This window comes from Mirounga angustirostris, unplaced genomic scaffold, assembly GCF_029215605.1.
Source record: "Mirounga angustirostris isolate CCGP_5_RB_7025 unplaced genomic scaffold, mMirAng1.0.hap1 SCAF_17, whole genome shotgun sequence".
Classification (NCBI taxonomy): domain Eukaryota; kingdom Metazoa; phylum Chordata; class Mammalia; order Carnivora; family Phocidae; genus Mirounga; species Mirounga angustirostris.
Window position 1 is genome coordinate 4,746,647 of NW_026991725.1, and position 16,288 is coordinate 4,762,934.

Sequence of the window (16,288 nt, forward strand, 5' to 3'; positions counted from 1 at the left end):
TCCTTCTCCTCCTTCCAGGTATCAAGGAAACTGTCAAAGTTACCTGTTCTGACTATCTCCTATTCACTGTGTGGCGTTGAGCCACTGACTTAACCTCTCTGAATAACCACTTCCTTGTTCTGCTGGAACATCTTCCTATTTTGAGGCATAGATGAGACAAGCTATGGTATGTTGATCATAAAAGGTTAGCTTTTTAGCTTTTTTTTTTTTTTTAAAGATTTTATTTATTCATTTGAGACACAGAGATACAGAGAGAGAGCATGAGCAGGGAGAGAGGCAGAGGGAGAAGGAGAAACAGGACCCTGGGATCATGACCTGAGCCGAAGGCAGATGCTTAACAACTGAGCCACCCAGGCACCCCAAAAGGTTAGCTTTTTAAAGTTCTTCCTGGTCCCCCACCCTTACCCCAAACTGCCATAGAAGACCAGAGAGATCTTGATCTCTCCATTTGTACATCGTCTATCCATCCATTCACCCATCCCATTCACCAGACAAGTATTTAGCACCAATTGTAATTCAGCCCTGTGTTCAGTGCCAAGGATGCAGAAATTAAGATGATGCTGGTGATAGTGAACATTTGTTTAGCATTTAGTACAAGCTAGTTGGCGTACTATTTCATTTACTCTGTAGAAACACACTACGAATTAGGTGTAACTATTCTATTTTACAGGTGGGACAACTGAGGGCCCAGGACACAGAGCCAGCCAGAATTCGAACATGCTTTCTGAGTGTGCTGGGGAGGTCTAAACCCATCCAGGGGGCACCAGGTGAAAGGAGAGAATGAGGAGTGTGGGGCATGTGAGCTAAAACTTGGAAGCGGAGTCTGTGTAATTTGGTCGCCAGGTGCTGAAGGGTAGATAGCTGCCAGAGAGAAGAAGGAGCTAAGGCCTAGAGGGTGGTGTGTGCGTAGAGGTGTTTGTGTTGGAGGGGGCGGGTTGTGGGTTGCAAGGAATTGCTGGAGTCTGTCCACCCAGAGCCTCTGTCTCCTGGTGCCCTCACCCTTCCCCCACCCCATACTGCACACAGGAGAAATTCGATCCATATTTCCATGATTCTGTTAATGATCCGTGTGTGCCTGGATAAGAAGGCAGGGTGTCAGGGAGAATATTTCAGGATGTAAAGACAGCCTGGGCAAAGATGCGGAACCATGGCGGAGTTTAGAGAACAGAAGGTTCTCTGTGGTTGGAGTATGGGTTTGTGGGGGGCAGGACTGAGAGCCAATAGCCACACTTCCAGGGGGTTTAATGGCCTGGCCTGGGCTGGTATGCCAATGAGATCCTCCTGGAGGCAGTGAGGTCTGCGGGAGAGAGACTCCTGGTGCCCTCTGCAAGGAGAGCAGAGAGCTATGGAGGCAATCAGGTCACAGGCTGTTGGGGCCAGGCTGGTGGGAAGCTACCGTAAGATAGGACAGACAGGCCGCCCTACACCCCTGTCCGGGGTGGCTTCTCCCCTCCCACTCAGCCAGCCTGCCGCCTGCTTAGGGCAAGGTGAGGAGTAGTCAGGAAGCACAGGACAAAGGGTTTCAGATACCCAAGACAATACCTGAATTCTGTCTCAACTCAGAGGTGGCTTCTTCTCTGAGTGAGCCCCTAGGCTTCTTCCCTAGAGGAGCCCCGAGGGGAGCAGGGCTGGGCCTCCTGCAGAGAGGAGACGTCCAGTATGTGTTCGTCTGCATCCCAGTTTACCCAGCTCTCCATACCAAGCTGATGTGGGCTCAGAGCAGGGAAGTCCCTCATCCAGGGTTACACAGCCCGCGAGAAACTGAGGAAGCTTCCAGATTCATATCCGAGACCGTGTGTGCGCTCTGCCCAGCCCTCCGTGTCCTGAGCCCCCGTGATGACACTGGACAAAAGTTAGAGAGTCACTTTCACTGAGACCCCACCCCCCACCCCAGGCTTCACATCTGCAACCGCCTTCAAAGTCATTTCCCCTTGGGACCCTTGCTGAGTCTCTTTTGAGGCCTCGTGGCAGCTTGCCGGGGCTGCATCGCCAGGGGCCAGGCCCCATCAGTGATCAGTTCGTCTTCAAGGCAGTCCTGAGACCACTGGGGAGTCTCCACTCAACACTTACATTAGGAGGACTTTCCCCCCACCTGGTGGTCACAGCCAGGGCCCCACTCCCCCAAGCCTTGCTCATTTTACCCCCCTCCATTTCCTTTAATGATTGCTGCAAATAACTGGTGTTTTTGTTTTTTGTTTTTTGGCTCCTAGTGCATGTAAACAACCCGTGGCAGGATGCTGTGACTGTCTTTCTTCAGTCTTTGTGGGGCCCTTCCTGTGACAGGCCTCTGCATGATCTCAGGGAGGAGTCCTGACCTTGCACTTGGACCATTGACCCTCTTGGAGAGGGCCGCCTGGGAACAGCTGAGAAGGTCCTAGCTGGACAGAAGGTGGTCCCTAACTTACAAGAACCAGCCTATCCTCAGAATCAAGAGGCAGATACCCTGGAGAGAGAGCCAAGGCTGGGGCTGGGGCCCAAAGGTGGCTTTTAGGAAGTTCGGACCAGGACGCAGGGGTGGGCATTCAGACAAAAGCAACTGGGGTTGAGCAGGTAGGGGTTGGAGCCCACAGGGGCACGGTCCAAGTGGTCCCAGAGAGGTGGGAAAGGCTGGACGTGGTAGGAGACACCAGAGATGAGTTGTTAGAGCTGGAGCTGCCTGGCCTAAAGGGGAGAAGACAGGGTGTGGGGTGGCCTGCAGATCCTTGGCTGAAGCATAGGGCGTGAGTGTTCTCATGGACAGAGAGGAGCAAGGTAGGAAGGCACACTGCAGCTTTTTTGAGGGCCCCCTGGTGAAAGGTGATATGTGTCCCAGCCTTGGAAGGTCCCCTCCTGGGTGGCCAACCTGTCCTGAGGCAGGAGGGAGAGATGGAGATCCTACGTTGCGTGGGGGGCCGGCACCTTGCTCAGAGCTCTGAGAATCCCAGACCCAGAATCTGACTCCAGAGGCCCTTGTCTTCCAGTGTCTTTCCGACGGGGCATGTTCATTTGATCTTTTCCCTGCTCCTATCCCCACCCCGCCCCCACAGCACCTTGCCGGCTGCTCAGAAGGTACTTACATGACCCTGTGAGATCCCATCCTTGTGATGCAGGCTGGCCGGGGCTGAGGATGCAGAGGGAGTCCTTGGAACCAGCCAAGAAGTTCTTTGGCTTCACGCAGGATAGAAATCAAACGTGAGGGGCACCTGGGTGGCTCAGTTGTTAAGCGTCTGCCTTCGGCTCAGGTCATGATCCCAGGGTCCTGGGATCGAGCCCCACCATCAGGCTCCCAGCTCTGCGAGAAGCCTGCTTCTCCCTCTCCCACTCCCCCTGCTTGTGTTCCCTCTCTCGCTGTGTCTCTCTCTGTCAAATAAATAAAATCTTAAAAAAAAAAAAAAAAATCACACGTGAGCCAAGAGGAAGCAAGACAGTTTATTAAAGATATAGAGAAAGTGTAGATACAGACAGAGTGTCAGGGAGACGCTAGGAGGAAGGAGAGTAAATCTTGTCTTTGCTTGGGGCCTGTGGTTTTTTTTTAAGGAACGTGGTCCAGCGCGGGTGTCTTCTCAGTAATCCAGGAACAAAGATGAGCCTTTAGGTGTCCTCCAGAAGTCACCTATGCCCTGGGGCCAGGGGTCTTGATGAGTCAGTGGTCTTGGAAAATGGTCATGACCGACGACCCTGTCTGGTCATTCCTTAGATGTTATCCATTGTGCTGGAAGACTCCAAAGAAATCACTAACTCCTTGACATGCATTATCTGTGCTCTAAGGCATGCGTAAGGTGGGGAGTGTAGGGCCTGGGAAGACTCAAAACAGGAAAAGGAGTAAAAAAAGCAGTTTCTCAAGCAGTCCCTGTAGTTGCCCTGCCTCATTTGTTTTCCTCTTTGCCTCAGCTCTCACCACTCCTGCCATGACTCCACTCTCCAGAGTCTCACCTGGCCCTGTATTTACTAAGATCTCCAGGAGGGCCTACGCTCTTGCTTCTCTTAGGCGTACTCTCCCTGCCTCCCTCCCTCCCGCATTGCTGGTTAAATCCTGTTCACTCTTCATGTCTCAGTCTAAGACTGAACTTCCTTTGCGAACGTTCATTACCAACTGGAACAGGCCCCCTATCACAGCACAAGCAAATGGGACGCTGCATTTCATTCTCATCCACCAGACTCTAAGTTCCAGGAGGGTAAGTCTGTCCTGTATGATTGTCCCTATATCCCTCTTCAGCCTCTTTAGCGAATACCCAACAAATACATGTTGAAAGGATGGATGGGTGGGTGGGTGGGTAGATAGGGTGCCCATGTGATAATTTATAAGGTTCATGCCAGACAGTGAAGCCCTCTTTCCATCATGTTCTGGAGCTGGTCTCTGGATCTTTCAATAGCACGATGGGGGCCATTGGTCAGATAAGAAGGCAAAGAAGTCAATGGGTTTTTACCACCATCAAGATTGTGAAGAGGAAATAAGGAATAACACTTTCAGGTTGGCCCTGCCCACCTACTCTGGAAGCTGAGCCTAGGCAAGAATCTACAGAATGTTCTGATGCTAATAGGGACCTGAGGCTCATTTAGATACACTCAGCCCAAGAACCACCTCCCTGCATTACTGAGCAACAAGCCTGTCCCCCTGTCTTCCAAGTTTCTACACCTAGTTCTTTTTAAAAATTGTGATATAATATACATAAGGTAAAATTTACCATCTTGGTCATTTTTATGTGTACAGGTCAGTACTGTTAAGTATAATCATATAGTTTTGCAACCAGTCTCCAGAACTTTTTCATCTTGCAAAACTGAAACTCTATACCCATTAAGCAATAACTCCCACCCCTCTCCCCCCAAGCCCTGGCAACCAGTGTTCTACCACAAACACTCTTGAACACCCAAGATCAAGAGTGTTTGTCTTTTTGTGACTGCCTCATTTCACTTAGCAGAATGTCCTCAAGGTTCATCCATGTTATAGCACATGTCAGAGTTCCCTTCCTCTTTAAGGCTAGTATTCCATTGTATAAATATACCACATTTTATTTATCTCTTCATCCATGGACACTTGAGTTGTTTCCACCTTTTGGCTATTGTGAATAATGCTGCTACAAACATATCACTTTGAACTCGATTTCAATTCTTTTGGCTATATACCCAGAGATGGAATTGCTAGATCATGTGTTAATTCGGTTTTTAGTTTTTTGAGGAAATTCTATACTGTTTTCCATAACGGCTGCACCATTTTACATTCCCACCAACAGTGCATGAGGGTTCCAATTTCCCCACATCCTTGCCAACACTTGTTATTTTCTGTTTTTGTGTTTTTGTGTTTTTTTGCTTGTCTGTTTCAGTGCAGCCATCCTAATGGGTATGAGGTGATATCTCGTTGTGGTTTTAATTTGCCTTTCCCTAAAGATAAGTGATGTTGAGCTTCCTTTCATATGCTTGTTGGCCATTTGTATATTTTGGAGAAATGTCTATTGACCCTTTCCCCATTTTTAAAAGAAGTTATTTGTTTTTTGTTGTTGTTTTTGTTGCTGCTGAGTTGTAGGAGTCCTTTATTTATTCTGGATATTAACCCCTTGTCAGATATATGATGTACAAATATTTTTCTTATATTCCACAGGTTGCCTTTTCACTCTGCTGATTGCATCCTTAGATGCATATACCCAGCTCTCTTGAGGTCTGTTTTCTCATTTAAACTTTCTTTTTACATTTATTTTAACCTGATTTTATCTATCTCGATAATGTGCAGAGGCCACAGAACCGGGAAGAGATGGTGAGATTAATGCTGGCTTCCAATCTTTGGGTCTCTGAACCTGATCCCATCCATTCATTATCCATCCAGTAGTCAATCATTCATTCATTCATTCCTCAGACACAGAGGAGCATGGCAGAGTTTTGGAATCAAACAGACCTAGGTTTGAATCCTGCCTTTGTATCCTTAGTGCCTACATGACTTTGGACAGAACAGCCTCTCTGAGCTTCAGTTCTGCTGTATAAAGCAGCAAAGAAACTGAAAATGTAACTGGAAGAATGAATCTACCTTGCGGTTGTGGGAAGAACTAGGACTGTGTGCAAATAGGCCGACCGGGGTGGGGACTCCTTAAAGGCGGCCAACTATAATTTCTTGGTGGCTAGTACTGGGGAACACAACCCTTCCCCAGGGCCCCTTGAGTCTCAGGATCAATGCTCTCTTAGGGTTCAACTTCAGTTTATTTGCTCAAGAGATCATTACTTGTTGACAAATGTAACAGGACTCTGCCTGACCAAGCCTCTCCCAAATGTGACAGTGACAAAGTTTCCCTTCGGTCCTGACCTTGAAGGCTGGGAGGCAGGGAGTGTGTTCTGGCTGGCAAGGAGGCTGTGTTTGAAGAAAGCAAAGACTTTTATAAAAGATCTTTCACTGGTGACAGCAGTATTTAATCAGATTGTTCTGGGTGGGGAGTGGCAATAAAGGTGGTGACTGTGTTTGTTTGGATCATAGAACTCTCTGACTCGGAGAGCAACTGGAAGACTGCCCAGAAGAGGAGAGAGGCCTGATTGGTCCTCCCAGGGAGAAACCATCTTCCCCTCTTGCGAAAGAATCTTCAGCTTTCCAAAGCCTAAAAAGCAGCTCCCGGGGCGCCTGGGTGGCTCAGTCATTAAGCATCTGCCTTCTGCTCAGGTCATGATCCCGGGGTCCTGGGATCAAGCCCCGCATCGGGCTCCCTGCTCAGTGGAAAGCCTGCTTCTCCCTCTCCCACTCCCCCTTGTGTTCCCTCTCTCGCTGTCTCTCTCTGTCAAATAAATAAATAAAATCTTAAAAAAAAAAAAAAAAAAGCACCTCCCAAGGGTAGGGAGGAGGGGCTGTGGTTCTGGACTCAGCTTCCAATCCCAGCGGCGCCCCTCACCAGCTGCACAACCAGCGCTTGGTCCTTGTGCGTCTCAGTTGCCTCATCTGTGAAATGGGCACAAGAACAACCTGCCTGGAAGGGTCAGTGTAGGGTTTCTATAAGAGGGTGTGGCACACAGGAGGTCCTGAGGCCAAGGTTGCCTTCCTCCTCCCTTTCCTCTTAAGCCTCTGCTTCCTGCTGGGCTCTCAAACCAACCCCCCCTGCCCCCCAGGATGGTGGGGATGGCCTTGCTGATGGTGGGGAGGGGTATGCTTCCAGGCTGAACATCCTCAGGGCACCCCACGCCCCCACCCCTCCACAGGGCAGAATAGAGCCTTAACTTCTAGCATAACTTACCCCCCTCCATTTCCACACCACGAAAACTCTCCCCATCCCATAAGACCAGGTCACACCTGTCACCCTTGCCTGGTGTCATGGCTCATCTTGACCACTGTCCCCAGAACTCCTTTGGGGATCTATCAGTTGCTCTGGTTTCCCGCATGAACTGTTCTTTAGGTGGTACCATTTGTCCCTGGCATGTCTCACTGGATGGTGACAGCCTGGGGAGCAGAGCAGGGATCCGATTTTGCCACCTTTGGTTAGTTGTTCAGTGTGTAGCCCAGCGCTCTTCTCAGAACAGAGGTCAGAGAGAGTGATGGTGGGTGGATGGCCGACACAGGGCTGTCAGAGGGACCCACTGGATTCCCTTATCAAGCACACAGAACCCCACCTCCCCCCCAACATACTGACCTCTTTCCCTCATCAAGATGTCAAAACAGAGCCCCTTACCACTGAATTTGCAAAGCATACAGGTGTCTAGGGGAGAGGGGCCTCCCTCTGTGTCTGTCCCCAACCTTGACACCCTTCGCATTCCACATGTGATGAGGTAGCGGAAGGCTGGCTGAGAACAAAGCACAAGCTGACACCCTGCAATCTAACCCCTACCCCCCCCAACCCCTGGGTGGGACACATGTGATATTCCTCCAGGAAGCTCCCAACTATCTTAATGTTAATGCCTTGCTAGAGGGAAAAACAACCTTAACTTGACAATGGAAAGGCCTCCGGTATCCTGTGGGTCTTTAACATATGAAAATCCTTTTGAAACCCCTCTTTTCCTTACCTCCCCCAGCTCCCAAGTATAGAATCCCGTCACCCCTCACACCCCTGGGGCAGCAGCTCTTTCTGCCCATGGGTCCTGTCCCCGTGCTTCAATAAAACCACATTTTGGCACCAAAGACTTCTCAAGAATTCTTTCCTGGCCATTGGCTCCAGACCCCATCCCACCTCACCTATATTCCAAAACCCCATCATGTGGACCAAGATCTAGCTAGGATTTTCACATTCAATGTCCCATTTAATTTCCACCATGCTGCTTGAGGTTGGTATTATTATCATTGAACAGAGGGGCAAACTCAGGCCTCAGAAAAGGGAAATGATTGGCCCAAGACCTCATGGCTAGTAAGTAGCCAAGTTAGGACTTGAATCTGGATTCCCCAGCTTAGTACCCTTTCCACCAAGCCTGCAGTCCCTGCTGACCGCTCCTGAAAGGCAGCTGGGGGACTTGGCACCCATGCCCAGCTGGGAGGAAAAGGTAAGGTTTTAGGCCCCTTGGAGACATTGGGTGCCACGGGTGATGGCCAGGGGCCAGGAGACACTATGGCCCTGCTTTGCATAGCAAGCAAACCAAGCCTCAAAGTCCTCAGGAATCCTGCAGGACAGCTCCCTGGCTCCCTGGCTCAGTATAGCTAAGAGTAGGCAGTCCCAGCTAGCAGGGTTTCCTGATGGCGGCTGGGTCCCACACACCCAGCCCAGGCCTGGCTCATGTGGCTCACATCTGCGGGACACGTCCTATAGCGCAAGCAGCATCCACACCCTGTCCTCGGGCCAGTCATTTTCATTCTTTTGGGCCTTGATTTCCTGGTCTCAAAAGGGATGATGATAATAATGGTCTATATGAAGGATTTCTTTTTTTTAAGATTTTATGTATCTATTTGAGAGAGTCAGAGATAGCGAGAGAGCTCGAGCTGGGAGGAGAAGGAGACGCAGGATCCCTGCGTGGGCTCAATCCCAGGACCCTGGGATCATGACCTGAGCCGAAGGCAGATGCGCAACCGACTGAGCCACCCAGGCGCCCCTATATGAAGGTTTGTTTGTTTGTTTTCCCCTGAAACACCACTTCCACTCCATTCAAATACCTTTAGTCCCCCCACACACCTCATAATAACAACAGTTGTGACTTACGCACCTACACTATCTGGAACTGAGTTATATCTTTACATCATCCCATTTCATAGACAGGAAAACTGAAGCACAGGGAAGTTAGGTCAGTTGCTCTAGGTCACACAGCCAGTAAATGGTAGAGCTGTTATTTAATTTCAGGATTATCCAACTTGGAATCCAGGTTTCTTTCCATGCATTACAACATTCTTGTTATTTGCTATTCAAAGTCCTTCCTCCATAACCTTCCTCGACTTCCCTTTGCAATCCCAGCTTCATCCACGGAAGCCCACTCACTGGTCCCCTCTGCGTTTTCCTGTTCTCTCCAATGGCCTCAATGTATATGCTCGCGTTTGGGTGTGTGTGTACTTTTGTGAGTGTTTAGATACATGTATTTGTATGTATACAGGATCTGTGATGTATATATGTATGTATGCATGCACAGTGAGTCTAGTGTGCATGTATTTGTAATATGTGTGCTTATGTGATTGTGTTTGTAAGTGTTAGTGTGTGTGGTGGATGCATGCATGTGATGTTAGGATGTCTACCTGTATGTATTTCAATGACTGGGGAAGGATTTGACAAGTATTCCATGAACTATCATTGTACCTAGTGAGAAAGAAAAAATCCTGACAGTTGGTAGCTGGCCTATAGCATGACCAATTGTCCCAGTTTGCCTGTCACTCGTCCCGGTTTAGCGTTGAAGATCCTGTGTCCTGGGTAAGTCCTCAGTCCCAGGCAAACTGGGATGGCTGGTCACTCTACTGGCTTGGCCAACAACAGGCTGTTGTGTTCCCTGCGGAACATAAACAGTTTCACAGAAGACCAACATCGCAGGAGGTCACTCTGCGACCATGACAAACATAAGGACATTTTGCAACTCAGAAATGACCGAACATCCTTCTCCCCCAGCTAACACGAGTGATGGCTGTTTCATTACCAAGGACAACGCTAGTCCTGCTTTGCTCCTCCTGCCTCCTCGACAAAAATGATTCATGTTCTGCGTTGTCAGCACGAACCCAGAACAAACTTTTGATTCATTAAATACTCTCCGAAATTGCCCAGAACAATCCCAAATCCTATAACAACCTCCTAGTTACAATGCCCATTGTTCCCCATAGTGTGTGTGTTCCTTTTTGGTCAAGTTAATAAACCCAACTTGGATTACAGGTGTGTTCCTGGTGGTATTTAGACCCTGAGCTTTTTCACTAGAATCTAGCAAAATTTCATGTGGAGAGAATGTACCAATTCAACTTTCATTTGCTCAGAAATATCTATTGAGCCCTTACTTTGTGTCAGGCACCCTGCTGGGCAGTGGGGGGGGGCATCCTTTGTCCTCATAGTCTACAGTTTGATGAGGGAGACGGACTATATAAAGTCAAAGAAGTGCCCCATTCAAACTTGGATTCACCAGTCCTTGCCTTGCCAGCCTCCTGAAGAGTCTCTTCAATTGTGAGGATTCTACTTGCAGCCCAAGATCTATTTGGGGTTGGAGGCACAGAGAGTCAGAGTTTCCTTATTTCTCTTCCCAAGCTTCCTCCCTTAAATGAGTCCCCTGAAGCCCCAGGTAGTAAATCCCATACTGGGAGGAGGTCAAGGTCCTAGCAGTAGCTGGAGATCAGGAAGGAGATCTCTGGTAACGTAAACCAAATGGGAGGGGGGTAAGCCCTGCTCGGTGGGAGAACTTGTCCAAGGTGTCTAGGACCTAGACCCAGACAATCTATGAGAACACTTGAGACCTGAAAATGATCTTACAGTGGCACCAAAATACAAAAATCAAAGTGCAAAATAAAAATTAACTACTTAATAATTCATTATATGTTTCCCCCCAATGTAACCTGTCAGGGCAATTCAATTCAACGTGTAAAGTTTGTTTACTGTGGGATGTGCATGTTCCTTAATAGGGGATGTCAAGTGGGACAGTGGAAAATAAGAAGTCCTAGAGCTGGGGGGGCCTTCAGCTGGCCCCGATGCTGGGGCTTCTGAGCCCCTCTGCCCATAGAATCCACCAGCCCACCCAAGCGGGAGGAGTTGGCCTTGCCAGACTAGCAGCCCTGTGCTGGGCTGGACAAGGACTCCCAGCCGTCACTTCCTCTAGGATCGAGTCTCTGTGTTGTGTTCCCCTCCTGGAGGAGACCCGCGTGTCCTCCAGGGCCCCATACGAGAATCAGGTGATTCCTGGGACACGCTGTCACCCCAGGTAGCAGAGTCACTTTGTAGAGGCACAGACCAGAGGCGGGGGCCACCGCAGAATTCCCCAGCTGGGCAGCTCTGGGGTGGGGTGGGGGCAGGGCCGGGGGGGGGGCAGCTGGGGAGCCTCTCCACCTAACTGGGGAGAGAAGTAACCGGGAGTTGGGGACGTGCCCCGCAACGTCAGCCCCCAGCACGGCTCCCTGACGAAGTTGTCTCCAGGCCCTGCCTGCTCTTGTGCCAACACCAGCCGTAGGCGTCTGTGGCTCTTAAGTGGTCTCGTGGTCACATCTTTGTATCCCGCCTGTTGTCCTGATCTATTTCTTCATTTTTTAACCTATGACATACATTCTTTTTTTTTAAATGATATACATTCTAATAAGCCCTCCAAGTTCTTTTTGAAATAATAAAGTAAATGAACTCAAGACTTAAACTACGTGATAATAAACACTTAAAATTCTGGAAGGTTAAAGACTATAAACAAAGGAAAGATGGTGACTAGCTGAGGAGAAAAATATATCAGAACATCTATAATAAACACCGGTGGGGCTATATAAAAAAAAAATATATATATATATATTTTTTTGTGAGAGAGTACACAGGAGTTGGGAGAGATGGAAGGAGAGGGAGAGAAAAATCTTAGCAGGTCCACGCCTAGCACGGAGACAGGGGGACTCAATCTCACAACCCTGAGATCATGAGCTGAGCCGAAATCAAGAGTCAGACACTTAACCAACTGAGCCACCCAGGCGCCCCACACAAAATTATTTTTAAGTATTTTATTTATTTATTTGACAGAGACATAGCGAGAGAGGGAACACAAGCAGGGGGAGTAGGAGAGGAAGAAGCAGGCTTCCCCGCGGAGCAGGGAGCTGGATGTGGGGCTCGATCCCAGGGTCCTGGGATCAGGACCTGAGCCGAAGGCAGACGCTTAACGACTGAGCCACCCAGGCGCCCCCACAAAATTATTTTAAAGACTTCTATTTATTTATGTAATAGAGAGAGAGACAGCACAAGCAGGGGGAGCAGCAGAGGGAGAGGGAGAAGCAGACTCCCCACCGAGCAGAGAGTTAAACGCGGGGCTCGATCCCAGGACCCCGGGATCATGACCTGAGCGGAAGGCAGACGCTTAACAGGCTAAGCCACCCAGGTGCCCCTAAAATTATTTTAAATTCCTACAGATCACTAAGAAAAAGGCCTGGGAATTTGCAGAAGAAAGCAAATGACCAATAAACATGAAAAAGTACTGAAATTCAGCAATAGGCAAATAAATAGTCAAATAAAGCCTCATCTGCTCATCAGATTGGAACATTTTGTAAAGAATTCGTGAGAGTGAGGAGTGGGAAATTAACACTTGTACAACTTGTCTGGACATAACGTAGCAATAACCATCCAAATTTTCAATGCAAATCCCTTCAATTTAGCAATCTTCCTTCTAGGAAATCAATCCTACAAAATTATTCAAGTGCCCAAATGTTTTTGTACAAGGCTATTCACTGAAACTTTATTTTGAGAGTTAATGATTACTTGTATAAGTTATGAAGTAGCTGTACAATGAAATACTATGTAGCCATTAAAAAGAATGACCTATATGAATGAACATGGAAAAATGGTCACAGTCTACTACGAAATGAACAAAGCAAGGTAATCCAGGTTTTGTAATTAAAGGCAACAAAAACGAAATTCTTAAGTGTGTATCAGTTAGGGTTCTTAATTAGCTAGTTTTAGAAGAAATAATTGAGCAGAAAAGAATTCATTAAAGGCTTTTGATAAGTCCCTGGTACAGCGAGAGGTCAGGTTTGGAGGCTCTACCACCAGTAACAATACTCAACTCAGACCAAAAGTCTCCTCGAGCAAAGACTTCACTGCCACAATTTCTGGGCACAGACATCACACCAATTACACTGAGCAGTAGACACCAGGATCCTCTGGATTCTAGACCGTTCTTTTTTGCTCCTATTGTACGACAACAACAACCCATTTCTCTTTGGAAAGTAGAATCGATAGTCTAAGCTAATATTGCAATCCCATCTCTTGGCTGATCATTTGGTGGCATAAAAGCCCACAAAGTCCAGGTGACAGTCTCACGTCCAATTCAGTGCAATCACTCCGTGCTCTCTGAAAGAGGCATTTCTCCTATTCTTTGGATTTTAAAAATTATTTATTTATTTATTTGTCAGAGAGAGAGCGCACAGGTAGTGGGAGCAGCAGGCTCCCCACCAAGCAAGGAGCCCGATGCGGGACTAGATCCCATGACCCTGGCATCATGACCTGAGCCGAAGGCAGACACAACCGACTGAGCCACCCAGGCACCCCTGTTTATATTATAATTTTAAAATTGAATCAATATTCAGTGTTTACATTAGAATGTTTATGCAAATATTCATAGTTAGGCATTGTGGTGTATGATGATTATGATTCCTTTATTTTTATCAAAGTTAATAATTGCCTTGTTAGCGTAGTTGTCTTTGTACACATTGTTAACACTTCTCATGCCATCTAAAAGCCTCTTCTTACTACAGTTTTCCCAAATGCTATTCACGTTAGGTGATAAGTCACTTTCACATCATTTCTTGGAGATCTTCATTCTTCTCCATCCTGGAGACCTCCAGTCTCCTTCAGTCTAGGCTAGTTGCTCTCTAGCCTTGCTGCACAGCGATCCTCCTCGGACTTCTTTTGTCATTTTCTTGGTGTTTCCTTTGCATTTCTCCTGAATTGGGTCTTAGGCCTTCCGCTTTGATTTACTTCCTTCTTTTGGTGGCGCACATTCACTAGCAGGGGGCGTGGTTATGAGCACCCTCAGTAGGGTGAGGCATTCTTATTGAGGCATATATGCCTATGGAGGGTGATCATAACCCTTCCCATGTGGAGCAGTTGCCCTTTATAATCTGGGGCACAACTGTCATCCTGGAATCTCCCTACATCATCATTCTGGAGATTTCCTTCCTTCCTCTTCAGTGTTGAATCTTCTAGTTCATGTATCCATTTCTTGTCTCTTAATTTACATCCTCATTTTGGTAAAGGACAACTTCCCATAGCTCGTTGAGAAAGGATATATGAAGTAAACTCTTTGAACTTACATATCTGAAAATGCCTGATTGTATCTTCACACTGGAATGATAGCTTAGTTGGTTATAGAATTCTAGGTAGGAAATAATTTTCCTTTAGAATTTTGAAGTCATTTCTCCATTGTTTTCTTGCTTCGAGTGACACTTTTGAGACATTTAAAGTCATTCTGGGGGCACCTGGGTGGCTCAGTCGGTTAAGCGTCTGCCTTTGGCTCAGGTCATGATTGCAGGGTCCTGGAATGGAACCCCGTGACTGGCTCTCCACTCAGCGGGGAGTCTGCTTCTCCCTCCCCTTCTCCCTCTGTGCCTTCTCTTTCTCTCTCAAATAAATAAATAAAATCTTTTTTTAAAAAAGTCATTCTGTGTTTTTTTTTTTTTTTTAGCTAAACTCTACACCCAAGGTGGGGTTTGAATTCATGACCCTGAGATCAAGAGTCACATGTTCCACCGGCTGAGCCAGCCAGGTGCCCCAAAGTCATTCTGATTTCTGATCTTCTTATGAAAATTGTGGGGGCCTTTTTCTCTCTTTGGAAACTTGTAGGTCATCTCTTTGTCTCTAAGACTCTAAAATGTGACAATAATGTACCTTGGAGTGTGACAATAATGTAACTTTAACAATTGTGCAGATATTCAGTGGGTTTTGTCAATCTGTAAGCACACATCCTCCAATTATGAGACATTTTCTTGAGTAATTTATTGATGCTTTAATCTCCTCTATTTTCTGTTTTTGGGTTATTTGATTTTGGGGGTTGCTGGGCAGTCTCTCTAAGTTTATTATCTTTTCTTTCGTATTTTCTGTTTTTTTTGTTGTTGTTGTTGTTGTTTTCCTCAACTTCCTCTTGAGCTTTCATATATTTTTAAAAGCAGGCTCCCCACTGAAGAGGGAGTCTGTTGAGGGGCTCGATCCCAGAACCCTGGAGTTGTGACCTGAGCAGAAGGCAGATGCTTAACTGACTGAGCCATCCAGGCACCCCAAGCTTTCGTTTCTACTCTCATGTTTCTTGTTTCTTTAATACCCCCTCACCCATAGCATCCTGGTTCTATTTCATGGATGCAGAATCTTCTCATATCTCTGATGATATTAATGATTGGGATTTTTTAAAGTTTTCTTTTCCCTACATGGTTCCTATTTCTTCTGAGTCTTTTTTTTTTTTCCCCCTGTTTGTTTGCCTTAGTCTCTGTCATCAATGTTAGAGGTCTTTCTTGGATGCTGGTGATCTCAGATGCGTGAGATTATGATTAAGAGTAGGGAAACAAAGAGCAAATTAGATGCTCTCAGTCCACCGTAAGTTTTGCTGTGGTGACCTGGATCGGTCATTTGTTTGGAAATCCCAACTGTCTCTATCTTTAGATCTTTCCTCTTTGGCTGTTCAGGTTACTCAGAAAAGATTCTTCTCATCTTCTGCCTAGAGGATATAGGTTTCACTTCTAGCGTTCTGGGAACCCAGTTGGCGGGGGGAGGCATGGAGGTCTCAGCTTTCAGCATGTATACATAATTAGTAGATATCATACATAATTCCACCTTTCCGAGCAGTCCTCAGCTGTACCAGTAAGACCTCCCCCATGCAAAGACCATTCATTATTCCTCCGACTCAGAACAACCCCCATTCATCTGCTGGGGTTGCACTGACTTAGCTTTTTTCGCCCAGTTCTCCTTATTTTAAATTTCCCTCCCACCCCCTTTCCAGTTCCAGATATAATTGCAGCTTCTGATTAGGAATGATTTGGAGGATTCCATGGCGAAAATACAGTTGCTTCCCCACTGCAGTCTCAGGAGTCTGCTTCTCTATTCTGTTAGGTCACCTGGTCCATATGCTGACTGTCTTGGGAATGTTGCTGTTGCTATTCCTTCCTCTCGAATTCTTCCCCCCTTCCTTCCTTTTAAAAAGTGAATTATCTTTTAAAATATAAGGACTATTTTTCTAATGGGACTTTGGTGTAGGTGAGATTAGTTGTATATGTTGGATCTGCATTTTAACCTGGAAGTAA